General features: G+C 41.2%; 1 protein-coding gene across 9 annotated transcripts in view; it reads right to left on the bottom strand.

The window, feature by feature from the left end:
- The window catches only part of LOC137635913 (zinc finger protein 665-like), a 130,200-nt gene extending 110,502 nt beyond the window's left edge, over positions 1-19,698 (bottom strand). For 7 of the 9 annotated variants that reach the window (XR_011042820.1, XM_068368354.1, XM_068368355.1 and 4 more), the window contains exon 1: positions 19,555-19,693. The gene's annotated coding sequence lies outside the window, so the exon portion shown is untranslated. Of the gene's footprint in view, positions 1-19,554 lie in introns of all 9 variants that reach the window. The other 2 variants (XM_068368352.1, XM_068368353.1) reach the window with 1 other exon arrangement.
- Between the last annotated feature and the right edge of the window lie 8,299 nt (positions 19,699-27,997).

Raw genomic sequence — 27,997 nt, 5'->3', positions numbered from 1 at the left:
TATTACTAAGAATATTGGGCTATCTAGGCCTACCAATGATACTTAATACTTATTTTATGAACCGATGGCTTATTGTTATTATTATTAATTGCTAAGCGGTAAATTTTTAGAAAGAGGAACCAGGCCAAAATGACATGAAAATATGTTTATCTAGGTGATTTTGATGTCTTTTGCATGAATATCACCTTCATTTTCCTTGAAATGAACGGTTTTAGACTTTACGCTATAACAAACCTAACCTAACCTAATACAACCACCTAACCTAACCTAGGGCCCTGTACCCCTACCTAGGCCTAGTGGGGGTGGGGGGGTCCACCCCCCTGTGACCCCCCTTAAGGCTACAGTGATTAGTAACATTAGAAGAATTAAATAAATATCCTGGGAGGGCCAGACAATGGCTTCAGTCGTTGCATTCTATTATTAGTAACATTAGAAGAATGGAAAGAAAGTGGTCGGAAGAATATTCAAATATAATTGGCTTTCGTTTGTTTAAATGAGCCAATTATTTCAAAGTATCAAGTCACGTGGTGCGTGAATAAGTCACGTGGGGCAATCAAACGAAGTGTATAGGTGGAACAAAAGGGAGCGGAGCTATGAAGTCATTTTTTGGCGGGAGTCAAAGGGTGAACATCTCTCTTTAATAGCCACTCGCCTTAGTAAAAACCAATCCTCATTTTTTGGGTTTCATTGTAGTGTATTACAGGGTATTATAACCTAGAAAAACAGCTACTTTTTCTTATAGAAAAAAATGCGGTCTCTTCGAAAATGACACTCGTTCCCGTCGCAAATGAATAGTTTCAGAAATATATATACATCTATATCTTCCGATAATGGGGGACCCCCAGTGGGAACTTGGGGTTTTGGGTGGGGAAAACATACTGGGGAATCGATATATAAACGTAAAACAAGCCTTTTCTTCTATATACATTACCTTCTTGAAATTATAATAATCGGAGGAAAATACAAAACAGTATATCTGGATAAACTTTGGAGGTGCCGTTGCAAAGATTGTGTCATGAAAAAATACAGTAACCAGTGCTGCTATCGTCCGATGTAGACATTAGCACCCGTACGTTCGTTCGTTCGTGCATACCAGTTTCGCCCTGCGCAGAAACCCCTCCCCCCTGCGCAGAAGCTTTTTCCCATTTGATTACTCGTTTTATTATCCTATTCCTTTTAAAATCATCTCATTTCATATTCCCATTCAATATTATTTATCATTCATTCTCTTTTATCTTCCTAAATTGGGTTTATTTCTTTTGTTATTTCCTTTTCACTACCCGGTTTCACATAAATTCTTCCTCTGGACTAGTTTCCCTATCCAGTTCATTCATGGTAAAACCATCTCATTTTATATTTCCTTTCAATATTATTTATCATTCATTCCATTTTACCTTCCTAAATTGTTTTTATTTCCTTTTCACTCCCCAGTTTCACATAAATACTTTCCCTGGACTAGTTTCCCTACCCAGCTTATTTATGTTTACCCTCTAGACTCCCTTATTTTGCTGTTAACCAATCAGGAACCGATTCGTATTCAATGTTTACACAACGGGGTTGACAACTGCACTCGCTGCAACGAATGGACCCAGTGTGTAGCAGTCCTCATAAAGAGTCTGGACGTCTTTTAAGTAAAATGAAGCGAATACCGACTTGCTTCTCCAAAAGGTTGCATCCATAATATTTCGCAGAGATCTGTTTTGCTTAAAGGCCACGGAAGTTGCTATAGCTCTTACTTCGTGCGTCTTGACCTTAAGCAAGCAACGATCTTTTTCACTCAAGTGAGAGTGAGCCTCTCGGATTAAAAATCTAATAAAATACGACAAAGCATTTTTAGACATAGGCAATGATGGCTTCTTAACTGAGCACCACAAGGCCTCAGATCCACCTCGTAAGGATTTGGTACGAGCTAAATAAAACTTAAGAGCTCTAACTGGACACAGTACTCTTTCAAGCTCGTTGCCTACGATCTCTGACAGGCAAGGTATATCAAACGACTTAGGCCAAGGACGAGAAGGCAGTTCATTTTTGGCCAAGAAACCAAGCTGAAGTGAACATGTAGCTTTATCTATAGAAAAGCCGATGTTCCTACTGAAGGCATGGATCTCACTGACCCTTTTAGCCGAAGCCAAGCACACTAAGAAAAGCGTCTTGAGGGTGAGATCCTTCAAGGAGGCTGAATGTAATGGCTCAAACCTGTCGGACATTAGGAACCTTAGGACCACGTCTAAGTTCCATCCAGGAGTTGCCATACGACGCTCCTTAGAGGTCTCGAAGGACTTAAGGAGATCTTGGAGATCTTTATTATTGGACAGATCTAAGCCTCTAGGTCTGAACACAGAAGCCAACATGCTCCTGTAGCCCTTAATAGTGGGAGCAGAGAGGGAGCGAACATTTCTCAGATGCAGAAGAAAGTCTGCAATTTGGGCTACAGAGGTACTGGAAGAGGAAATGGATGATGACTTGCACCAGTCTCTAAAGACTTCCCACTTCGACTGATAGACCTTGATGGTAGATGCTCTCCTAGCTCTCGCAATCGCTCTGGCTGCCTCCTTCGAAAATCCTCGAGCTCTTGAGAGTCTTTCGATAGTCTGAAGGCAGTCAGACGAAGCGCGGGGAGGCTTTGATGAAGACTCCTTACGTGGGGCTGCCGTAAGAGATCCATCCTTAAAGGTAGACTCCTTGGAACGTCTACCAGCCATTGAAGTACCTCTGTGAACCACTCTCTCGCGGGCCAGAGTGGAGCAACCAATGTCAACCTGGTCCCTTCGTGAGAGGTGAACTTCTGCAGCACCTTGTTTAGGATCTTGAAAGGTGGAAAGGCATAAACGTCCAGGTGAGACCAGTCCAGCAGGAAAGCGTCTATGTGGGCTGCCTCTGGATCTGGAACTGGAAAGCAGTAAGTCGAGAGCCTCTTTGTCAGAGAAGTCGCAAAAAGATCTATGGTGGGTTGACCCCATGTCATCCATAGCTTCTCGCACACAGTCTTATGCAACGTCCACTCCATGGAGATGACTTGTCCTCTTCTGCTGAGGCCGTCCGCCAAGACATTCATTTTCCTTGCACAAATCTCGCCAAAGGAGAGATGTTACTTGCCTTAAATGGAGTTCCTTCTGATCCGTGGATCAAAGACCCGAGCATTCCAGACTGTCCATTGGAGCTCCCTAACCCAAATCCGATGCATCTGAAAACAACACATGGTTTGGGTTCTTGATCACAAGAGAAAGACCTTCTCGAAGTCTGATGTTGCTGTCCCACCAAGTCAGACATGTCTAGACTGAGTTGGAAATTGGGAAAGAGATACTCTCTAAGCCCTTCTCCTTGTTCCAATGGTTTAGGTGAAAATGGAGAGGGCATAGGTTGAGTCTCCCCAGAGAGATAAACTACTCCAGCGATGAAAGAGTTCCCACGAGGCTAGTTCAAACTCTTACAGAGCAACTGTTTTTCTCTTGCAAGTGAAGAACTTTTAACAGAGCTTGTTCCATTCTTGCGGGAGACGAAAAGGCCCGAAAAATCAGACACTGTATCTCCATTCCCAAATAAAGAATAGTCTGGGATGGGGTACTGTAAGTTACGACTTCTCTACGTTCACTATGAGACCTAGCTCCTTGGTTAGGTCTAATGTCATTTAGAGGCTCTCCAGACAGCGATATAATGACAACGCCCTGATTAGCCAGTCGTCAAAATAAAGGGAGGCTATGAATCCTCAAAAAATGTAGAAAGCTTGCTACATTTTGCAAGGGCCTTGTAAAAACAAGAGGAGCAGGAATGAGGTCGAAGTACAGTGCTCGACATTGGTACATTACTTCCCCGTCCACAAACCTCAGATGTAGTTGAAAGTTTGGATGAATCGGGATGTGGAAGTATGCATCCTGAAGGTCGAGAGAGACCATCCAGTCGCCTTCCCTTACTGCTGCCAAGACAGATTTGGTAGTCTTCATCGTGAAGTTTGTCTTGACAATGAACACATTGAGCGCACTTACATCTTAAGTACTCCTGCAGAGAACGTGGCTGCCAGATCATTGGAGCCATCCCTATAAAAAGGTTATAATTGTGAAATGAGTCGTATAATGTAAGCACATTAGTACAAAATGAAACACACATGCAAAACTCAGTAAACATCTATATCGAATAAAACGGAAATATATAAAGTTAAAAAGGATCAGTGACTGGGGAGGAGACACTAGTTCACTAAAGACTACGTTTTCAATCTCTCACCGTACAGTGCCTTGGGACGAGAATAAAAACTAAAAACGTTTTATCCTCTCTCCCCGTACAGAGACTTGGGACGAGAGTAAAAAACTGAATCGAGAACAACGTTACTCGCTCCCAAACTCCTTACTTGGGACGAGAATAAAGATCGGATCGTTCTCTCTTTCTCTCTCTCTCTCCGTCTCTCTCTCTCTCTCTCTCTTGTCACACACAAGAGAATTGCTCATTCACCCTTCGTCAATAAACAGGTTATTTGACCAAAGGAAAAAACTGAAAGGGCTAAGAAATTGAAAATTAACAAGATCCTTTAAAATGATATTTTAATTATAAAATAAATTTTTGAATATACTTACCCGGTGAATATATAATAGCTGCAACTCTGTTGCTCGACAGACACATACATAAAAAACTCGCCAGCGATCGCTATACAGGTTGCGGGTGTGCCCACCAGCGCCAACTGTCGGCCAGATACCACTCTCGATGTAAACAAAACCTTCAATTTCTTCTCATCCCACTGCGTCTCTATTGGGGAGGAAGGGAGGGTCGTTTAATTTATATATTCACCGGGTAAGTATATTCAAAAATTTATTTTATAATTAAAATATCATTTTTAAATATTTAACTTAGCCGGTGAATATATAATAGCTGATTCACACCCAAGGAGGTGGGTAGAGACCAGAGTTAAATATGTTTACATCGTATAAACTAAGAGTTTTTTATTTCATTTTGACAGTTATCAATATAACAAAACCAAAATAAATAGGTACCTGGTAAGGAAGTCGACTTAGACGATTACTCTGCCTTGTAAGTACGTCTTCCTTACGGAGCCCAGCGATCCTCTTAGGATGCTGACAGACTCCCAGGAGCTGAAGTATCAAGGGCTGCAACCCATACAACAGGACCTCATCAAACCCCTAATCTGGGCGCTCTCAAGAAATGACTTTGACCACCCGCCAAATCAACCAGGATGCGAAAGGCTTCTTAGCCTTCCGGACAACCCATAAAAACAACATTAAAACATTTCAAGAGACAGATTAAAAGGATATGGAATTAGGGAATTGTAGTGGTTGAGCCCTCACCCACTACTGCACTCGCTGCTACGAATGGTCCCAGTGTGTAGCAGTTCTCGTAAAGAGACTGGACATCTTTCAAGTAAAATGACGCAAACACTGACTTGCTTCTCCAATAGGGTGCGTCCATGATACTTTGCAGAGATCTATTTTGCTTAAAGGCCACGGAAGTTGCTACAGCTCTAACCTCGTGCGTCTTAACCTTAAGCAAAGATCGGTCTTCCTCACTCAAGTGTGAATGAGCTTCTCGTATTAACAATCTGATAAAATATGACAAAGCATTCTTTGACATAGGCAAGAATGGTTTCTTAACCGAACACCATAACGCTTCAGATTGGCCTCGTAAAGGTTTAGTACGAGCTAAGTAGAACTTAAGAGCTCTAACAGGGCATAATACTCTTTCTAGTTCATTGCCTACGATCTCCGATAAGCTAGGAATATCGAAAGATTTAGGCCAAGGATGAGAAGGAAGCTCATTTTTGGCTAGGAAACCAAGCTGCAGAGAACAAGTAGCTTTTTCTGACGAAAACCCGATGTTCTTGCTGAAGGCATGAAGCTCACTGACTCTTTTAGCCGAGGCTAAGCATACCAGGAAAAGAGTCTTAAGAGTGAGATCTTTCAGGGAGGCTGAATGTAAAGGCTCAAACCTGTCTGACATGAGGAATCTTAGGACCACGTCTAAATTCCACCCAGGTGTAGCCAAACGACGTTCCTTAGAGGTCTCAAAAGACTTAAGGAGGTCTTGCAGATCTTTATTGTTGGAAAGATCTAAGCCTCTATGCCGGAAGATCGTACTTTTCTCAGGTATAAGAGAAAATCAGCTATTTGGGCTACAGAGGTACTGGTCGAGGATACGGAAACTGACTTGCACCAGTCTCGGAAGACTTCCCACTTCGATTGGTAAACTCTAATGGTAGACGCTCTCCTTGCTCTGGCAATCGCACTGGCTGCCTCCTTCGAAAAGCCTCTAGCTCTCGAGAGTCTTTCGATAGTCTGAAGGCAGTCAGACGAAGAGCGTGGAGGCTTTGGTGTACCTTCTTTACGTGTGGCTGACGTAGAAGGTCTACTCTTAGAGGAAGACTTCTGGGAACGTCTACTAGCCATCGAAGTACCTCGGTGAACCATTCTCTCGCGGGCCAGAGGGGAGCAACTAACGTCAACCTTGTCCCTTCGTGAGAGGCGAATTTCTGCAGTACCTTGTTGACAATCTTGAATGGTGGGAATGCGTAAAGATCTAGATGTGACCAATCTAGGAGGAAGGCATCTATATGTATTGCTGCTGGGTCTGGGACTGGAGAGCAATAGATTGGAAGCCTCTTGGTCAGCGAGGTTGCAAAGAGATCTATGGTGGGTTGACCCCAAGTCGCCCAAAGTCTCTTGCACACATCCTTGTGGAGGGTCCATTCGGTTGGAATTACTTGACCTTTCCGACTGAGACAATCTGCTAGGACGTTCAAGTCGCCCTGGATGAACCTCATTACTAGGGAGATGCCTCGATCTTTTGACCAGATGAGCAGGTCCCTTGCGATCTCGTACAGAGTCAGTGAGTGGGTACCTCCCTGTTTGGAAATGTACGCCAAGGCCGTGGTGTTGTCCGAGTTGACCTCCACCACCTTGCCTCGAAGGAGATTCTCGAAGCTTATCAAGGCCAGATGAACCGCCAAAAGCTCCTTGCTGTTGAGATGCATGCTCCTCTGACTCGAGTTCCACAGACCTGAGCATTCCCGACCGTCCAGTGTCGCGCCCCAGCCCAAGTCCGATGCGTCCGAGAAGAGAACGTGGTTGGGTTTCTGAACTTCCAGGGGAAGGCCCTCTCGTAGGCTGATATTGTCCTTCCACCAAGTCAGACAAGACTTGATCTTTTCGGAAATCGGGATCGAGACCGCCTCTAGCGTCTTGTCCTTTTTCCAGTGAAAAGCCAGGTGGAATTGAAGAGGTCGGAGGTGTAGCCTTCCTAGCGAGACAAATTGCTCCAGGGATGACAGCGTTCCTACCAGACTCATCCAAAGCCTGACTGAGCAGCGTTCTTTCTTCAGCATCTTCTGGATAGAGAGCAGGGCTTGATCTATTCTGGGGGCCGACGGAAAAGCCCGAAAAACTTGACTGTGAATCTCCATCCCTAAATACAGAATAGTTTGGGATGGGACCAGCTGTGGCTTTTCCAAGTTGACTAGGAGTCCCAATTCCTTGGTCAGATCTAGAGTCCAATTGAGATCCTTCAGACAGCGATGACTGGAAGAGGCTCTGAGAAGCCAGTCGTCCAAATAAAGGGAGGCTCGGATGTCCGATAAATGGAGGAATTTTGCCACATTCCTCATAAGCCTCGTAAACACGAGAGGAGCTGTGCTTAGGCCAAAGCACAGGGCCCGAAACTGGTATACCACATCGTCGAAGACGAATCTCAGAAAAGGTTGGGAGTCTGAGTGAATGGGGATGTGGAAGTAGGCGTCCCTTAGGTCTAGAGAGACCATGCAGTCTTCCTTTCTGACCGCTGCTAGGACTGACTTTGTGGTCTCCATGGTAAACTTCGTCTTTGTGACAAAGACATTCAGAGCACTGACGTCTAGCACCGGTCTCCAACCTCCTGTCTTCTTTGATACTAGGAAGAGACGGTTGTAAAACCCCGGTGATTGAAGGTCCGAGACTTTGACCACCGCTCCCTTCTCTAGCAAAAGAGACACTTCCAGTTTCAGGGCTTGTCTCTTTTCTTCCTCTCGGTACCTGGGAGAGAGATCGATGGGGGACGTCGCTAGAGGAGGTCTGCGTACAAAAGGGATTTTGTACCCCTCTCTGAGCAACCTCACAGATTGTTGATCTGCGCCTCTCTTCTCCCAGGCTTGCCAGAAGTTCTTGAGTCTGGCACCTACTGCTGTCTGAAGTTGCGGGCAGTCAGACTCTGCCCTTAGAGGACTTGGATCCTTTCCTCTTCCCTCTCTTCCCTTCGGCACGAGCACCTCCCCTGCTGGAGGCTCTGCCACGAAAGGGCGGGATAAACCTGGACGCTGGAGTGTCTATCCTAGGTCTAGCAGACAAGGCAGGCAAAGGGGGAGCTTTGCGAGCCGAGGACGCAACTAGATCGTGGGTGTCCTTCTGCACTAAAGACAAGGCAATTTCCTTAACCAAGACTTCAAGAAACAAGCACTTAGACAAGGGCGCAAAGAGTAGCTCAGATCTTTGGCATGGCGTCACTCCTGCTGACAGAAAAGAGCACAGAGACTCTCGTTTCTTAAGGACTCCGGACGTGAATGAAGCGGCAAGCTCGTTGGACCCATCACGGACGGCCTTGTCCATGCAGGACATAATGAGTAAGGAAACATCCCTATCGGCAGAAGAGATTTTCCTACTCAGGGCTCCTAAACACCAGTCCAGGAAGTTAAAGACTTCAAACGCCCTAAATATGCCTTTAAGAAGGTGGTCCAGGTCCGAGGGTGACCAACAAATCTTCGAGCGTCTCATGGCAAGGCGGCGGGGAGAGTCTACAAGACTTGAGAAGTCGCCCTGGGCAGAGGCAGGAACTCCCAAGCCGAGAACTTCTCCCGTGGCATACCAGACGCTCGATCTAGACGAGAGTTTAGATGGGGGGAAGGCAAATGCCGTCTTCCCTAAACTCCTCTTGGTCTCTAACCAATCGCCTAACAGCCGTAAAGCTCTCTTGGATGAGCGAGAGAGAACGAGTTTAGTAAAGGCAGGCATGGTAGCAGGAACGCCTAAGACAAACTCTGACGGCGGCGAACGAGGAGCCACAGAAATAAAGTGATCAGGGAACAACTCTTTAAAAACAGCCATGACTTTTCTAAAGTCCAAGGATGGTTGAACTGCTTTAGGCTCATCTAGTTCTGAAGGCTGATCCTCAGGCTGTGGTTCAGCAGCGTCCTCATCTGACAGTTCCTCATCCGATAACTGATGAGAAAACGGCAAAGGTGTAGGCAACGTATGACTCGCAGAGTCCGGTCGCACTGGTGCATACGTGACGGAGCCGGACGCAGCGTCCTGGAACTGCTGAACAGTCTGGGAACTGTCAACAACAACAGGTGCGCGAGGACGCACAGCGTCCACCCGAGACTGTTTAGACCGTCTGGGTTGTGCAGTCAACACCATACTGGGTTGCGGAGGTTGACGCACCGCGTCAAAACAAGTCAACTCTGATGGTTGATGAACGTCCTGAACGTCACCAATCGCATCAGTGCGTTGCCTAACGTCAACGTGCGGCTGGAAATCCACACTGGGTCGCATCGGTGGAGGTACCACCCCAACTGGTTGACGCGAGAAAGCTACATCCACGTCAACAGGACGCACAACAGAACGCTTGGATGGCTGATGGCCAGTAGGATCAACGGTAACCTTCTCAGCGTTGTAGTCCTCCATCAAGGACGCAAGCTTAGACTGCATGTCTTGCAGTAGCACCCATTTAGGGTCTACGGAAGCAGGTGCGGTAACAGACGGGGTTAGCGAATGAGACGGCACAACTTTGCCTCTCTTAGGCGGCGAGCAGTCATCAGATGACGGCAACGGGTCCGAACTGTCCCAGTGGCTACATCCGGGACGTTGGACTTGTCCTGAAGGGACCGACTTACGCTTTAAAGGTCTGGAGACCTTGGTCCAAGGTTTCTTACGAGAAACACCTTCGGACGACGAGGTAAAAATGGGCTCTCTCATCTTACTTAGGTAGGGGCGATCTTGGAGAGATACGCCTGATACCTTAGAGGGAACGTCTGTTCGCTGATCAAGGCCTCTCGAACCCATGAGTCGTACGACATTGCTTCTCCCCTGGGCTTGGGAGCTTGCAAGAGGTCCCGGACTAGGTGGACGACAGGCACGAACAGACGAACCCTCGATCGCAACACTGTTCACAACACTTTGCGTAACACTAGGCACTTTGACACTTTCCGCCGTGGCACTTTGGCACTTGAGTTCCTTTACGTCCGCCATGAGTTGATTTCGGTCACTTGCTAAAGCCTCAACTCTCTCCCCCAAGGCATGTATAGCACGCATCATGTCTTGCATAGACGGTTCCTGAGTGCTAGGAGGGGGGTTAGGAACAACCACTACAGGGGAAGGATTAGGTTCAGGGGCATGTGGAGAGGAAAAATCTACCGACCTAGAAGAACTTCTCCTTACCCTATCTCTCTCTAGTCTGCGTGTATATTTATCAAATTCGATAAAATCGAATTCCGAAAGGCCCACGCATTCCTCACACCGATCTTCCAATTGACAGGTTTTACCCCGACAATTGGAACAAACAGTGTGAGGGTCGAGAGAAGCCTTTGGAAGACGCCTATGACAGTCCCTAGCATTACACTTTCGAAACTTGGGAACTTGAGAAGGGTCAGCCATTTTGAATTAGTCAAGGGAAAATTCCAAAAACGATCTAAGTCATCAACAATTAATCCGAATCAAAAAAGAGTTCAAGGATTTATTTGAAGAAAAATGTTATTTTCATTAGTAAAATAAATTTTTGAATATACTTACCCGATAATCATGTAGCTGTCAACTCCGTTGCCCGACAGAATTCTACGGGAGGGATACGCCAGCTATCACTATACTAGAAGGGGGTGTACTCACAAGCGCCACCTGTGGCCAGGTACTACAGTACTTGTTGTTGTCGCCACCTCACTTTTTCCTCGGTCCACTGGTTCTCTATGGGGAGGAAGGGTGGGTCAATTAAATCATGATTATCGGGTAAGTATATTCAAAAATTTATTTTACTAATGAAAATAACATTTTTCAATATTAAACTTACCCGATAATCATGTAGCTGATTCACACCCAGGGGGGTGGGTGAATAACCAGTGTACAAGACTAAAGGATAGCTAAGTATCCCGTATTTCATATAATCAGTTATCCACAATAACAATGAAATAATAAGTACCTGGTAAGGAAGTCGACTTGAACCGTTACTCTGCCTTTAATAAGATCGTCTTCCTTACTGAGCGCAGCGTTCCTCTTGGAAGGCTGAATCAACTCAAAGGTGCTAAAGTATCAAGGGCTGCAACCCATACTAAAGGACCTCATCACAACCTTTAACCTCGGCGCTTCTCAAGAAAGAATTGATCACCCGCCAAATCAACAAGGATGTGGAAGGCTTCTTAGCCGACCGTACAACCCATAAAAAGTATTCAAGAGAAAGGTTAAAAGGTTATGGGATTATGGGAATGTAGTGGCTGAGCCCTCGCCTACTACTGCATTCGTTGCTACGAATGGTCCCAGGGTGTAGCAGTACTCGTAAAGAGACTGGACATCTTTGAGATAGAATGATGCGAACACTGACTTGCTTCTCCAATAGGTTGCATCCATAACACTCTGCAGAGAATGGCTCTGTTTGAAGGCCACAGAAGTAGCCACAGCTCCCACTTCATGTGTCCTTACCTTCAGCAAAGCAAGGTCTTCTTCCTTCAGATGAGAATGTGTTTCTCTAATCAGAAGCCTGAATAGTAAGAAACTGAGTTCTTAGAACTTGGAAAAGAAGGTTTCTTGATAGCACACTATAAGGCTTCTGATAGTCCTCGAAAAGGTTAAGACCTTTTTAGAAAGTACCTAAGAGCTCTAACTGGGCAAAGTACTCTCTCCATTTCATTCCCCACCAAGTTGGACAGGCTTGGGATCTCGAACGACTTAGGCCAAGGACGTGAAGGAAGCTCGTTTAGCAAAAACCGAGCTGCAAGGAACATGTAGCCGTTTCAGATGTGAAAACAATGATCCTGCTGAAGGCGTGGATCTCACTTACTCTTTTAGCTGTTGTCAAGCACACGAGGAAAAGAGTTTTTAACGTGAGGTCCTTAAAAGAGGCTGATTGGAGAGGTTCAAATCTTGATGACATAAGGAACCTTAGGACCACGTCTAGATTCCAGCCTGGAGTGGACAACCGACGTTCCTTTGAGGTCTCAAAAGACCTAGGGAGGTCCTGTAGATCTTTGTTGGTGGAAAGATCCAAGCCTCTGTGGCGGAAAACCGCTGCCAACATACTTCTGTAACCCTTGATCGTAGGAGCTGAAAGGGATCTTACTTTCCTTAGATATAACAGGAAGTCAGCAATCTGGGTTACAGTGGTACTGGTTGAGGAAACTGCATTGGTCTTGTACCAGCTACGGAAGACTTCCCCTTGAGACTGAAAGATTCCGAGAGTGGATGTTCTCCTTGCTTTGGCAATCGCTCTGGCTGCCTCCTTCGAAAAAGTCCCTAGCTCTTGAGAGTCTTTCGAAAGTCTGAAGGCAGTCAGACGAAGAGCGTGGAGGATTGGGTGTACCTTCTTTACGTGAGGTAGACGTAGAAGGTTCACTCCTAGAGGAAGAGTCCTGGGAATGTTGACCAGCCATTGCAGTACCTCTAAGAACCATTCTCTCGCGGGCCAGAGCGGAGCCAACCAACGTCAGCCGTGTCCCTTGCGAGAGGAGAACTTCTGAAGTACCCTGTTGACAATCTTGAACGGCGGGAATGCATACAGGTCGAGATGGAACCAATCCAGCAGAAAAGCATCCACGTGAACTGCTGCTGGGTCTGGAATCGGAGAACAATACAACAGGAGTCTCTAGGTTATCGAGGTAGCGAACAGATCTATGGTTGGCTGACCCCAAAGGGCCCAAAGTCTGCTGCAAACATTCTTGTGAAGGGTCCACTCTGTGGGGATGATCTGACCCTTGCGGCTGAGGTGATCTGCCATGACATTCATACCGCCCTGAATGAACCTCGTTACCAGCGTGAGCTTTCGATCTTTAGACCAGATGAGGAGGTCCCCTGCGATCTAGAACAACTTCCACGAAAGAGTCCCTCCCTGCTTGAAGATGTAAGCCAGGGCTGTGGTGTTGTCAGAGTCCACCTCCACCACTTTGTTAAGCTGGAGGGACTTGAAGTTTATCAAGGCCAGAATAACCGCCAACAACTCCTTGCAATTGATGTGAAGTGTCCTTTGCTCCTGATTCCATGTTCCCAAGCATTCTTATCCGTCCAAAGTCGCACCCCAGCCCGTGTCTGATGCGTCCGAGAGGAGACGGCGGTCGGGTTTCTGAACAGCCAAAGGTAGACTTCCTTGAGAAGAAAGCTGTTCTTACACCACGCGAGAAGACCTTCTCTCTTCGGAAACAGGAACTGAGACCGTCTCTAGCGTCATGTCCTTTATCCAGTGAGCAGCTAGATGATACTGAAGGGGGGGGAGGTGGAGTCTCCCTAACACGATGAACAGGGCCAGCGATGAAAGTGTCCCTGTTAGACTCATCCACTACCTGACTGAGCATCGGTTCCTTCTCAGCATGCTCTGGATGCATTCTAGGGCTTGGAAGATCCTTGGGGCCGACGGAAAACCCCGAAAAGCTCGACTCTGAAGATCCATACCCAGGGAGACAATGATCTGGGATGGGACGAGCTAAGACTCCTCAAAATTGACCAGGAGGCCCAGTTCCTTGGTCAGATCCATAGTCCATTTGAGAATCTCCAGACAGCGACGACTTGTGGGAGCTCTTAAAAGCCAGTCGTCTGACGGAGCCGGACACAAGATCATGGTACTGCTGCACAGTCTGTGAACTGTCAACCATGGGGAAGCGAGGAAGTACAGTGACAACCCGAAGCTGTCTAGACTGTCTGGGTCGTACAGACAACTCCTTATCGGGTTGCTAAGGTTGCCGTACTGCGTCACAACAAGTCACTCCTGCTGGTTGTTGAACGTCTTCCCAGTGACACACTGACTCCGTAAACAAAAAATCCTCAAACAAGGACTAAGTTTGGACTGCATGTCTTGCAACACAGCTCAAGGACTATGGGAGCAGGTGTGGTAACAGACGGGATTAGCGACTGAAGTGGGACCATTACCTTCCCTGGAAGCATGTTATGCTTAAATAAAAGTCCATAGGAGGCTACGCAGCTAAAGGCTCCTCTCCAAATGACAGAGTCCTCAAGGGAATATCAGAAGGAGGGAGAAAAGCACTTTCTCATCTACAGGGACCATATCCGAGAAAAGCTAAGTTCTCTCAGTGAGGGTTACACTGTGCAAACGCAGCAGACTAGAAGGCAACGTTAAGAAACTGCTTGACAGTCTAGTGAGTTGGCAACAACCAAAGATGTGTGACTGAGAAGCATGCGGTAAGGTATGCAGAGCCTGTTGTATGCAGAGCATGCTGTAAGCAGAGCATGCTGTATGCAGAGCATGCTGTATGTAGAACATGCTGTAAGGTAAGCAGAGCGTGCTGCATGGCGTGTAACATTTCTCAGAAATTCCATGACCAGTGCTAGAGTGAGTAATATCGCATTACCGTCCATTGAAAGTGCACGTGCCGAGGGAATTGATTTAGACTGTTTTGTTGATGAATTTGATAGCCGGCATGATAATCGTAGAATTAAGCTACACTAAATGTACTATAATCTACTTCACCTCCGGAAAGGGAAACTCGCCCTGTTGGCAACACTGCATTACTACATGCATGCTTGCAAGGGGTTTAATATCAACATAATATTACCTTACATTCATAACTCATGATTTTTGCCATATTTGCGATTTGTTAAAAATATATTGCAAGGAATACAAATATATTTTTAAATAAGTAATACAAATAACCTCCATTATCATAATGTTTGAAAATGGAGGTAAGGTATGCTGAACAGCAGAGTCAGAACGAGCTGGAACAACAATAGTTGTGGTTTCCTCTTCAAGACTGTTGAGGGAACACCTGAGGCTCAGTCTGCAAAGGCTGATCAAAAGAAGTAGCAGAAGGTAGGCGCATGGGTGGAGGAGGTTGACTCCTGGCATGAGTGGCTGAACTCAAGGGTTGCGCTTGCTGAGTGGTTGGCGGAAGCGCAGTAGCAAGTTCCTGAGGAACGAGTTGAGGTTCCTGCGGTGTGAGCTGAGAGCGATGAGGTAGTGGCTGCGCAGAACGCAGTAAATGTCTCGCAAGTTGAGGCTCCTGAGGCGCAAGGCTAAGGTGTTGAGGTGCTTGCCTTGAGGAGGGTTGAGCTCGCTGCAGCGAGAGCTGAGGAGACTGACTCATGGATGGGAGAGGTTGTTGTACCTCAAGCGAGTGTTGCCTCACTGGTGGAACAGCAAGTGGAAGCGGAGGAAGAGAGGTATAAGCCTCCTGTTCCATTGCTGAGGTTGCCTTAAGGAAGGCGGAGTGAGCTGCACACCACTGGGATCAGTAAACTCATAACGTGGCTCAACATCGTACGCCTGGCAGGCGGTACTGCGGTCAGGCGGAGCGAGCGCAGGCGGAGGGAGCGCAGGCGGAGCGAGCGCAGGCGGAGGCGCAACCTTCTCAGCCCGACACTCACGCATCAAGACCGAAAGTTGTGACTGCATGGACTGCAGTAGAGTCAACTTGGGGTCGGCAGACACTAAAGTCTGCTGAGGTAAAGCCTTAACAGCAGAGATCTGTTGCGGCAGAACCTTACTCCTCTTAGGCGGAGTGCGTTCAACTGATGACTGCGGCGAGTCAGAGCTTTGAACTCTAACTTCGTACGTCTGGCATAGGTCTGGACTTTACGTTTAAGAGGTCTTGAGACCTGAGACCAGCGTTTTCTCCCCTAAATCTCTTCTGCAGACGAGCAAAATAAGGGCTCAATCGTCTGCGGGTGGGAGTGACGGTCTCTGTAAGACACGCCCGCAACCACCGAGGATACTTCTGTGCGCCGATCAAGGCCTGCCGAACCCTTTTGCCCTTCGACATTGCTTCTCCCCTGGGCTTGGGAGCTTGCAAGAGGTCCCGGACTGGGAGACGACTGGCACGCACAGAAGTACCCTCACGCACAACACTGACACACTTTGCGCTAATCACTTATCACTTTGATTTTCTGTTTGCACTTATTTCACTGAACTCGAAACTTTAAGTGGTTTGTACCTGAAACACGCAATTCTATCCTTTCTCAAAAGTTAGTAATTGCGAAAACAGAATTACAATGTAACAGAAAAATCTAATGAAAGATAAATAATTCAGTGGCTGGAAAGAGACTAAACACTAGATCACTCTAGAAACGTTTACCTTCTTCCCCTAAAGAGACTAGGGAGAAGAGCAAAAACGATAACAACGTTACTCGCTTGAATGAAACGTTTATCCTCCTCTTTCTCCCTCCGTCTCTATCTCTCTCTCTCTCTTGACTTAGAACCTGAGAGAAGAGCCCAATCATATATATCGTTAAAACATATTATTGTTAAAGGAAAAAACTGAAATATTTCCCAAAATGAAAAGTTCCTTTATTAGAATTAAAACCATTAAGTTAAGAAAGAATGAACAAAACGCTAGACACGGTTACTCTTACTGCAACGTGACACCGTGAAAACTCTTTCTCTATCGTAACGATAGAGCGCAAGTTGAACGTTCTGAACGTCAACAACTGCAGAGACAAAACAAAACGTTAGTTCAACTTTGAAAACAGTACGAGACTATCAAAGAAATTCTTTCAAAGACATTAAAATAGCATAATATGTTAACAGGTAAAACCGAAATGACGGGCTCAATGTTAATTAACTTCGGTACCAAGAAAAGACCGCCTACTATAAGGAAAGGTCGAATATAAACAAATATAAAAATTAATTTTAATAAGTTTATAATAAAAGTAAGTTAATCGAAGAGGCCTATAAAAGGCGGAGAGATATAAAATAAATCTATAACAAAACTAAGAAAGAGAGTCTATACTCTCTTAGACACCAACACTTCCGACTAAGGGAAGGGTCGGCCATTTAAAGGTGAAAGAGAGTTCATACTCTCTTCGTCACCATAAAAATTAAATTAATTCCAAACGCTAGCTAAGCTAACAAAGAAGTATCCAGTATAGCGAATAGCTGCAAATTTAGAGAAATACTTCACCAAACCGTGAACAATACTCCAAAATCATAAGCGTATCCAAGAACGTCTAGCCGGAAGCACGACAGAGGAAAAAGTGAGGTGGCGACAACAACAAGTACTGTAGTACCTGGCCACAGGTGGCGCTTGTGAGTACACCCCCTTCTAGTATAGTGATAGCTGGCGTATCCCTCCCGTAGAATTCTGTCGGGCAACGGAGTTGACAGCTACATGATTATCGGGTAAGTTTAATATTGAAAAACACCTGTACTGCGAAAGCTCAAACCAAATTAAAGTATTTCACCAAATATGATGGGAAAAACTCCAGGTTCAACAGCGAGTAAAGTACGTCTTGTCGGCACGTCGACAGAGAAGAAATTGAAGGTTTTGTTTACATCGAGAGTGGTATCTGGCCGACAGTTGGCGCTGGTGGGCACACCCGCAACCTGTATAGCGATCGCTGGCGAGTTTTTTATGTATGTGTCTGTCGAGCAACAGAGTTGCAGCTATTATATATTCACCGGCTAAGTTAAATATTTAAAATTAGACTTCAGTTTGAAAGAAGAATGAACAAAACGTCAAAATCGATTTACTCTTTCTGCAAAGTGAAACCGTGATTCTCTCTTTCTCTATCGTAACGATAGAGCGCAAACTGCGTAGCATAAATAAACCAAACGTTAGTTCATCTTTGAAAAAACAGCACGAAGACTATTCAAAGAATATATTTCTTAAAATATTTTCTAAAAAATATTCATTTCATAACTCTTACAGAGCAAATGATTTAACTTAACGAAAATAAAAGTTGAATGGGCTCAACGTTGTTTAACTTCGGTTTCCAAGTTAGGACCGCCTACATCTCGGACTAGGGGAGGAATAGGTAAAGGTCGCATATAAACAAAACATAAAATTTATCTTGATGTTTAGTATAAATGGAAAGCTAATCGAAGAGGCCTAATAAAGGCGGGTGAGATATAAAACATATAGAGGAAAATCTATAAATATCAACAATAATTTATAACGTGATAAAATAATTACTAAAAGCCTTGAACACACTTCCGTACACTGAGGGAAGGGTCGGCCATCTTTACTCTAAGGAAAAACCACAGATAAAAAAAGCAAGGGCAAAACACTTTTCCTCTCCTTTCAAAAGCATTTCTTTTGAAGATAGTATTGAATAATCCAACACGGCGAAAGCTATAAAACCAAAACCAAGTACTTCACCAATTCGGTAGAAAAACTCGAGGTCATAAAGCGAGTGGAATCAACTTGTCGATGGAACCGACAGAGAAGAACTGAGGCTGTTTACATGTATATGCGGTATCTGACCGATAGTCGGCGCTGGTGGGCACACCCGCAACCTTCATGGCGATCGCTCGCGAGTTTTTGGAATCTGTCGTGCCGTCGGAGACGTCAGCTATTATATATTCACCGGCTAAGTTTAATATTTAAAAAGTCGTCTACCCCCATGGAAGACTCCCGTGAACCGCAAGTTTCGTCGTCTTGTTCGTAAAGGTAAGTGGAAAATTTTACCGTTTTCAGTAAATACCTGAGGTTTGTGACCTGTCATAATACTAGGATAGGTTAGGTGGGTTTGTTAGGTTCTGTGCCCATTATGTACTTTTTATATATTGAGTAAAACTTCTATGGAGAAATTATTTAAAATACGTATTGAAATATCTATCATTGCTATCGTTAGTAATGTCATCCTGCTGTTGGTAACTCTGTGTACCATACTCCAACGTTGGTAGCACTGTGTATTATTGGTATCGTTGCTAATGTTATCGTTCGTAGTACATTCGTTTAAGAGAAGTGACATGTTGAAGAAATGCTTATATTTAAATATTTCAACACAAAATATATGACATCAGTGATTATATTTAACCATTTTAACAGAAAATATATGTTTTCCTGTAGGAAATAATGTGATCTAACCGGTTTTCACCTTCATTTCATCCGTAATAACAGCAACCAATTCGGCAACTTAAAGTTAGCCGAATTGGTTGATCTGTTTGTTTCCGATTGAAATGAACATCAAATTCGGTTAAATTGCGTTATTTACTATAGGAAAACATATATTTTCTGTTCGAAATCTCACCCTGTAATACAATACAAAATTACCATTTTTTTTGTAAACGTAACAAAATTCGATTACTTATGTTCTATTCATCTCCGGGCATAACTAATGGTATATTCCTAATCAGAAAAGTGTGATTTATGCGTTTCTGAAGTATTTATAGGTCGCTAAACTGGTTCCTCTTTCTAAAATAATACCAAAATATGAACATTAAATATAACATCCTTGACATTTCCAATATGCTACAACTAGTCACTTGTGCAAATAGGGATTAGGGCAGAAGTAGAACATTATTAACAATTTTACAATCAATTTTTGCTTCCCATTTTGCCTCAAATAAACCAGCTTACTAACCTCGGCTTTCCCAGGCCGGAGATAAACACATACCCATGATAAGTTTTTCCTTAATTTCTAAAAGTATATCCAAAATAAAACTTACCAATTACCTCCATGGTCATTTTGCTTATTATAAAAATTGCTGACACTGTGATTTATACAAAGAAATTGGCTATTTGTAGCTCCACTGACGAGATGGAGCTTGAAATTCTTGAATTCGTGAAACGTAAACAAATAGTGACGTCACGGCGTCCCATGGTGGGGGGGGGGAAATCTGGCGTTCTTCTTCATCAAAATGGTATTGTATAGATATGTGAATAGTAGTAGATTTGCTTCTTTTTACTGCCATCTAGCACTATCATTGTTAGTCAAAGAGTAATTTTGTAATGCAGGCCTATTCTCATACCCTGAGAGGGATCGCCTGATATAATGAAATCTTTTAATCCTTTAATGCTCAGGGACACGAAGAACGCCATTTTATTCATTTAGGTGGATTAAATGTTTGTGGTCTTATGAGTGAGCTAAGGTTGGGTAAACTGGAGGATTTTGAGCACGAATTTGATAAGTTACGTATTTCTGAAACAAAATGTGACTAAGTCAATGAGGATGCTATTCCAGGTTTTTGTTCATTTGCCATGTCTAAGAAGAACAACTCGAACAAATACGATGTGCATATTTTATGTGTATTTTTAAAAGAACACTTGGCAGACCAAATTAGTGTTATAAATAACATGACATGTGACTTAGTATTTTGGCTAAAAATAAGCAATTCATTGTTGGGTAAAACTTTTATACGTGGCTAAGTTCACATTCCCCATGAAGGGTCTATATTTTATGAAAATTATGTTTTTGATGACCTTGCTGGTGACATTATAAATCTCAAAGTAACTTATGATTACCCCCATGGTTCTGATAGGTGATTTTAATTCAAGAACTGGTTTAGCAACAGATTTCATCGATTTTGAAGAATCTATTCTCCAAGAAGCAGGTATTCAACTAATTGAGGATGATCTTTTTTTTTTACACACAAAAGCCAAGCTAGATTTGCTGAATTTTGATACTAACAGGTACAGTAAAGATGAAATTATGAATAAAAATGGGGGAAGTTTATTAGGAATATGTAAAAGTTTAGACTTGAAAATAGTGAATGATAGAGTAGGGGAAGACTATGGTGTTGGTGATTTCACATGTTACAATTGTAACAATATGTGAATGTTGTGGTCAGGATTTCGTATGTAATCAGTGTATGAATATTGTTGGTACGCTGTCTAAGTTTGTAAATGATATCTGTTGTTTATGTTTGGGTAAGTCACGTGACCACACACTGGCACTGTGGCACACAGTCTTCCGCATCTTCCCCCGCTCTCGACGTGTTGGCTCGGCAATGCTGTATAACTTGCTGTTTAACTTGTATAATAAACTAAGGTTAATTACCCTCAGCTTATCAATCAGAACCCATAACAACAATCATTATGTTAAAAGTGTTGTTGACATTTTGACATCCCCCGAATTATTACCCAATGTTAAAAAAATTTTGTGTGCATGAGCTAGACAGTTGTTTATCAATTAACCATTGTGCAATCTCTGTAACCCTAACTCCTAAAAATAACAACTATTATGTAAATATAAACCAATCTGTTGATGCAAATTATTATTATTAGTATTACTAGCTAAGCTACAACCCTAGTTGGAAAAGCAAGATGCTATAAGCCCAAGGGCTCCAATAGGGAACAAAATAGCCCAGTGAGAAAGGAAATAAGGAAATAAATAAATGATGAGAATAAATGAACAATAAATCATTCTAAAAACAGTAACAACGTCAAAACAGATATGTTCTATATAAACTATTAACAACGTCAAAAACAGATATGTCATATATAAACTATAAAAAGACTCATGTCAGCCTGGTCAACATCAAAACATTTGCGCCAACTTTGAACTTTTGAAGTTCTACTGATTCAACTAAGCCTTTAGTGATGACGATATTATTTTATTGAATAACAAAATAGATAGTCTTGATTATGTCGAAATTCACGACATAGCAAAACACCTTTGTAATCTGTACCAAAAGCCTGCAAAAAAAACTTGGTATGTGTAAAATACTTCTTACACCTAGAGAAAGGATCACCCCTATACTAATTGATTCACACTGGCTGCCGATTAAAGCGAGAATTGAATTTAAAATATGTACAATAACCCACCAAGTTATCAGAGCCGGGCGCCCAAAATACTTAAGAGAATTGCTACATATTGTGCAGCCAACAAATCGTGTCGACACGAGAATAGTTACAGATGGCTTCAAACTGTTGGAACCTAAATATATATCTACTTTAGGCTCTAGAGCTTTTAAATATGCGGCCCCGAGACTATATAATAAGCTCCCACGAAACATTCGAATGATTGAAGACATTAAGGCTTTAAAGAGGAAACTGAAGACTTTCTTATTTCACGAGTCTTTTGACAGTGACGATTTAATAGTAAATGAAGAATACGAGACATGAAACGTTAAATACTCTGAACGAATAAGGTAAAATGATAGCGGAGGTCCTGTAGAGAGTGGGGTTCCCCTGCTGTATGGGACCGGAAAAGCAGCCATCAAAGTAAGTAATTAAAAGGCCCTAACAAAACCCCAACTCAAAAAATAAACCCTGGTTTGACTCTAATTGCAAAGCTAAAAGAGGGGAGTATATAAGGATAAAAAATAGGCGCAGGAAAATTAAAATTGATGAAATGAGAGCTGAACTTGGAAATAGATCCAGGGAATACAAAAAGTCTTTTAGGGGATATAGCCGTAAAAAAAAAAAAATGAAAAAAAAAGAAAAAAAAAATCTTGAGGAACCTTAAAAATTCTAACCCAAGAGTTTACTGGGATATTTCATCTAATGCTAACAAACAACAAGAAATAATAAGTACAATTGCAAGGAACACTTTCATGCAATATCTAAAAAAAAATCTCAGTCAAAAAACCAATGAAAATATATTGGAGAATAGTCCGTTCGATCCCAGCACTATTAATCACTCTAATAGGTAGTAAGTTGGCCAAGACACCAGCCACCCGTTGAGATACTACCGCTAGAGAGTTATAAGGTCCTTTGCCTGGCCAAACAGTGCTACAGTGGATCCTCCTCTCTGGTTACGGTTCACTTTCCCTCTGCCTACATATACACCGAATAGTCTGGCCTATTCTTTCCACATTCTTCTCTGTCCTTACACACTTGATAATGATGACATTGCCAAACAATTCTTCTTCTCTCAAGAGGTTAATTACTGCACTGTAAGTCTGCAGTGGCCACTTTCCTCTTGGTAAGGGTAGAAGAGACTCTTTGGCTATGGTCAGCAGCTCTTCTAGGAAAAGCATAGCCTACTCCAAAATCAAAGCATTGTTCTCTAGTCTTGGGTAGTGCCATAACCTCTGTACCATGGTCTTCCACTGACTTTGGTTAGAGTTCTCTTGCTTGAGGGTACACTCGGGCACGGAATCTATCTTATTTCTCCTCCGCTTGTTTTGTTAAAGTTTTTTATCGTTTATATAGGAAATATTTATCTTAATGTTGTTACTGTTCTTAAAATATTTTATATTTACCTTTTTTTCCTTTCCTCACTGGGCTATTTTCCCTGTTGGAGCCCCTGGGCTTATAGCATCCTGCTTTTCCAACTAGGGTTGTAGCTTAGCAAGTAATAATAATAATAATAATAATAATAATAATAATAATAATAATAATAATATGAACTCATCAATAGGCTATTTATCACCTTAGAAGTTAAACGGTTAATTTGTAAATTGAAGAATAATAAAACATGTGAATAATAAAACATGTGAAATTGACAGTATCCTTAATGAATACCTTAAGAATTGTCCTGAGTCTGTCATATATATTGTAGTTAAGATGTTAAATATTTTACTAACAACATGAATAGTGCCATCTGACTGGTGTATAAGTATGGTGAAACCTTTGTATAAAAGGAAGGGTTCTACTGGTGACCCAGATAACTATCGTGGCATTACACTATTGTGTTGGTAAACTCTTTACAGCTTGGTCTAAATGATCGTCTTACTGCCTACTTAGAGGGTGATGGTGTTTTAGGAGTAGAACAGGCAGGATTCAGAGAAGGCCATATCGCACTCGACCATATATTTGGTCTGCATTCTCTCGTCGATTTATACCTATTTAAACACAAGCGAATTTATTTTACCTTTGTAGATTACAAAAAAAAAAAAAAAAAAAAAAAAAAATAAATAAATAAAAAAGCATTTGATTTGGTGAATGAATAATCTCTTTGGTGTAAGCTAATTTCTTCTGGCATTAATGGTAAGGTCATCACTGTTATATATAATATGTATGAAAATGCTAAATCCTGTGTCAAAGTAGGTAATTCAATTTCAGAATTTTTTCCATGTAATATTGGTGTAGGACAAGGAGAAAACCTGTCGCCTCTTCTATTTGCTGTGTACTTAAATGATTTTGAACAATTTTTTTCGGTAGGAACTACAGAGGTCTAGAATAATGTGCTTCTGAAATACGAAATAATTAATGATGGCGATGTTGGGTTGTTCTTAAGAATGTTTGCCCTTCTGTATGCTGATGATACTATTGTTATGGCTGAATCAACTGAAGATTTGCAAAGTGCTATAACTGCTGTGTGTGTGAATATTGTGACTCCTGGCACCTAACAGTCAACACCTCTAAGACAAAAATAGTTATATTTTCCAGAGGCAAAATCAGATCACATCCTCCTTTCATGTTTGGTAAAGCAGAGCTGCAAGTAGTGGATGATTATGTATATTTAGGTACAACTTTTAATTTTAATGGTTCATATTGCAAGGCCATAAATAAATAGGTTACACAGACCCAGTCAGCAATGTATAGTCTGCTGACTAGGGCCAGAAAACTGTTTTTATCAGTGGATATACAATGTGAACTCTCTGACCGCTTGGTCACCCCACTTCTTTTATATGGAAGCAAAATTTTGCGGTTCCAAAAGCTAGACCAGGTTTAGATTATTATTATTATTATTATTATTATTATTATTATTATTATTATTATTATTATTATTATTATTATTATTATTATTATTATTATTATTATTATTACTTGCTAAGCTACAACCCTAGTTGGAAAAGCAGAATGCTATAAACCCAGGGGCTCCAACAGGGAAAATAGCCCAGTGAGGAAAGGAAACATGGAAAAATAAAACATTTTAAGAACAGTAACAAAATTAAAATAAATATCTCCTATATAAACTATGAAAACTTTAACTAGAGGAAGAGAAATAAGATAGAATAGTGTGCCCGAGTGTACCCTCAAGCCAGAGAACTCTAACCCAAGACAGTAGAAGACCATGGTACAGATTCTATGGCATTACCTAAGGCTAGAGAACAATGGTTTGATTTTGTAGTGTCCCTCTCCTAGAAGAGCTGCTTACCATAGCTAAAGAGTCTCTTCTACCCTTACCAAGAGGAAGGTGGCCACTGAATTATTAAAGTGCAGTAACCCCTTGGGTGAAGAAGAATTGTAGAAAGTACCTAAAAAGCATACTTTAAATAAAGCAACATTCTGCAAACTCTATGGCTTACGGAAAACTTGGTCAATTTGGTTTAACAATCAAAAGTGAAAAGAGAATAGTAAGCTTTTGAATAAGGATCAGTCAAGATAAACAATATAAGTTATCCCTCAAAATGTAGTTACTGTTAAAAAAATTACACGATAGCAATGAATTCAAGTCGAAATGGATTGTAAAAATTAAAAGTAATCTAGACAAGTGTGGTCTATTTAATATCTGGAACAGCCCATGTGAATTTAATAATAATTGGGTTAGGAAATGTGTTGATCTCAGAATTTGTGATATAGATAAGTATAATTTATTATGTGAAATAAATGAAAATATGTTATGCTCTAACTATAAAGCGCTTAAGACTGAATTAGGCCTAAGCAAATATTGAACCGAATTAGATTATAATGATTGAAAGTATCTCAGTAGATTTAGATGTGGTAACCATAAGCTTCCTGTTGCTGATGAGCGATACTCGGTTTTCCAATGGGCCATAAAACATGCCCAATGTGTAATACCCAGGAACAGGCTGATGAATACCACTATACTCTGGTATATCCTTATTTTAATAGCGTCGGAGAGTTGTATATATAAGGATATTATTACACTAGTCCAAATAGTATAAAGTTTAATCAGTTGTTTAAAGTAAGAAATAAGAGAGAATTGTGAAATCTAGCAAAATTTGTAAAAATAGTAATAGAACCTTTTTAGTTATACATTATTAGTTTTATCTCGTCCATATAGGCTTATGTCCCCATTATATATGGCGTATATATGTGAACAGAAGTAGTTTTGATTCCTTTTACTTTCATCTTGCACTATAATTGTAAATCGAATAGTAATTTTGTATATTTTCTAATGTACTCTCATACCCCAAGAGGGGTCATTAGAGTTAACAAAATCCTTTAATCCTTAAAAATCCTTAATCTTGATCCTTAATCCTTATATAGACATAAATAGCATTTTAGTAGCGAACGTAGGTAATTGATAAAAAAAAAAAAAAAAAAAATGCATGTGATAATACAAACGTTTTTTATTTTGCCATTAGAAGGATACCACAAATAGCGTCTGGTTTTATAAAATATAAAATTAATACTCGGAATAACAGAATTGGTAATTCTTAAGCAAATTAAGTTTAAATGTTATGATTATCCTCCTATTATAGATTACTGGGTAGAATGGGGGATTTGAAGTGATATATTTTGTTATATTAGTTTTAGTACAAAAATAATATTGTACTAAAATATAACAGCACCATAATACTATTTAGTTACACGTTCAAATAAAAATCTGACGGGTCCATTATTGTTATAGTTAGCCATAAATAGAATATAAGACCATTTTCTATGTAAAGGATAATTAAGGAATAAAGAAAATGAAGAACTTGCAATACAGGGTAACCTATAGTATTAGTTTATACGGTGTATAAAACATGCTGTGACGTTTTTATGAAATTTGTACTGCCTTTTTACCACTTTTAATCAAATATATGGTCTGATTAAAATCATTTTATTATATTAAGATATATTACTTATACCATTACACGAAAAAGGCTCTAGGAAAGATAATATTCAGTTCTGAAATAACGCTACGCATATTTCAGATCCTAAGACATAGACATTCAGTAATCAAGTTTGTAGCTACAGTAGCCTACAATAAATGCAGGAATAATACCTAAGTGAGAAGCTACGACCACTATGGGTAAAGGCAATTACAGATAAAATGCTACCAGCTTTGCTCCAAAACCCAATGCTTAAAAACTTGGTTTAAACCATTAGGAAATATCATTAGTTAAAAACTAGTAAAATCATTTTTGAATAGCTATAAATAAAGGATTACAGTAGTATGTAAGGTATGATTTCCGATGCAAAAACTGCAGAAATCTCACAAAATGGTAAATTACATTGTTACAAATTTCACTCTCTGAGAAGAGATTGAAAGAAAAAAATGTAAGATATTAGAACAATGATACTTGAATATCCTCACAGACAACAAATTATCATAAACACTTTTTTTTTTATTAGAGACGTAAGTTGGTACAGAAGGGTTGCTGGGTCAGAAACTTCACTAAAACTGTATTTTCATTAAATAATAATAATAATAATAATAATAATAATAAAACTAACACCAAGATCACATATCTCAATTGAATATAATTGAGTGTGCATTCATGTATGATTCGATGGGTGAAGTTGGACGAGTCTTACTAGTCTTCGAGCGAATAAACTTTTAATTATCTATGGAAAATGACAACTACATTCTGTCCCACTTTTATCCCTACATTAATTTAGTCATAACCCATTTACATATATTTTCATGTGGTTAAAGGGGAAATCTGCCAAGGGAGGGATGAGAGTTGTCTTTAAGATTACAACTCATAAGATGTACAATCAAATTCAATATTCTGCCAACACTTGAGTAAGTTCACTGACGTGAAGGAGTGCTTGGGGACTTTTGAATTTGATTTTACAGTTGAAGTGGTATGTAAATGCAAACGAGAATTTAAGCAAACAAAATAATAATAATAATAATAATAATAATAATAATAATAATAATAATAATAATAATAATAATAATAATAATAATAATAGAAAAGGGAAAAATACACAAGCGTTTCGTCAATTTAGGGATCACGGCTATTTTGATAATTAATTCTAAACATTTTTGAGATTTAAGATACTGATGGAACTAAGAGAAATTTCTATTATTGTCAAAAGAATGACTGGATTCATTCTGAAATATCAAGTGAATGTGGAGAGGTCTAAATACTTTCCATGCATCTCGTTTTAACAAATACTATTGGATGATTGGTTGGCAAAATTAGTAGTAGTAGTAGTAGTAGTAGTAGTAGTAGTAGTAGTAGTAGTAGTAGTAACGGAGAAGTATTACCTTCTGGTGGTCTTCAGGTAGGAACAAGAAGGATAGAAACGTGATCAATATTTTACATACATATCTATTAAAAATCTATCTACTTATCTAATACACAAACGCACACA

Source organism: Palaemon carinicauda, unplaced genomic scaffold (genome assembly GCF_036898095.1).
Source record: "Palaemon carinicauda isolate YSFRI2023 unplaced genomic scaffold, ASM3689809v2 scaffold196, whole genome shotgun sequence".
NCBI classification, from domain to species: Eukaryota; Metazoa; Arthropoda; class Malacostraca; order Decapoda; family Palaemonidae; genus Palaemon; species Palaemon carinicauda.
This window is presented reverse-complemented; position numbering and strand designations above follow the sequence as displayed.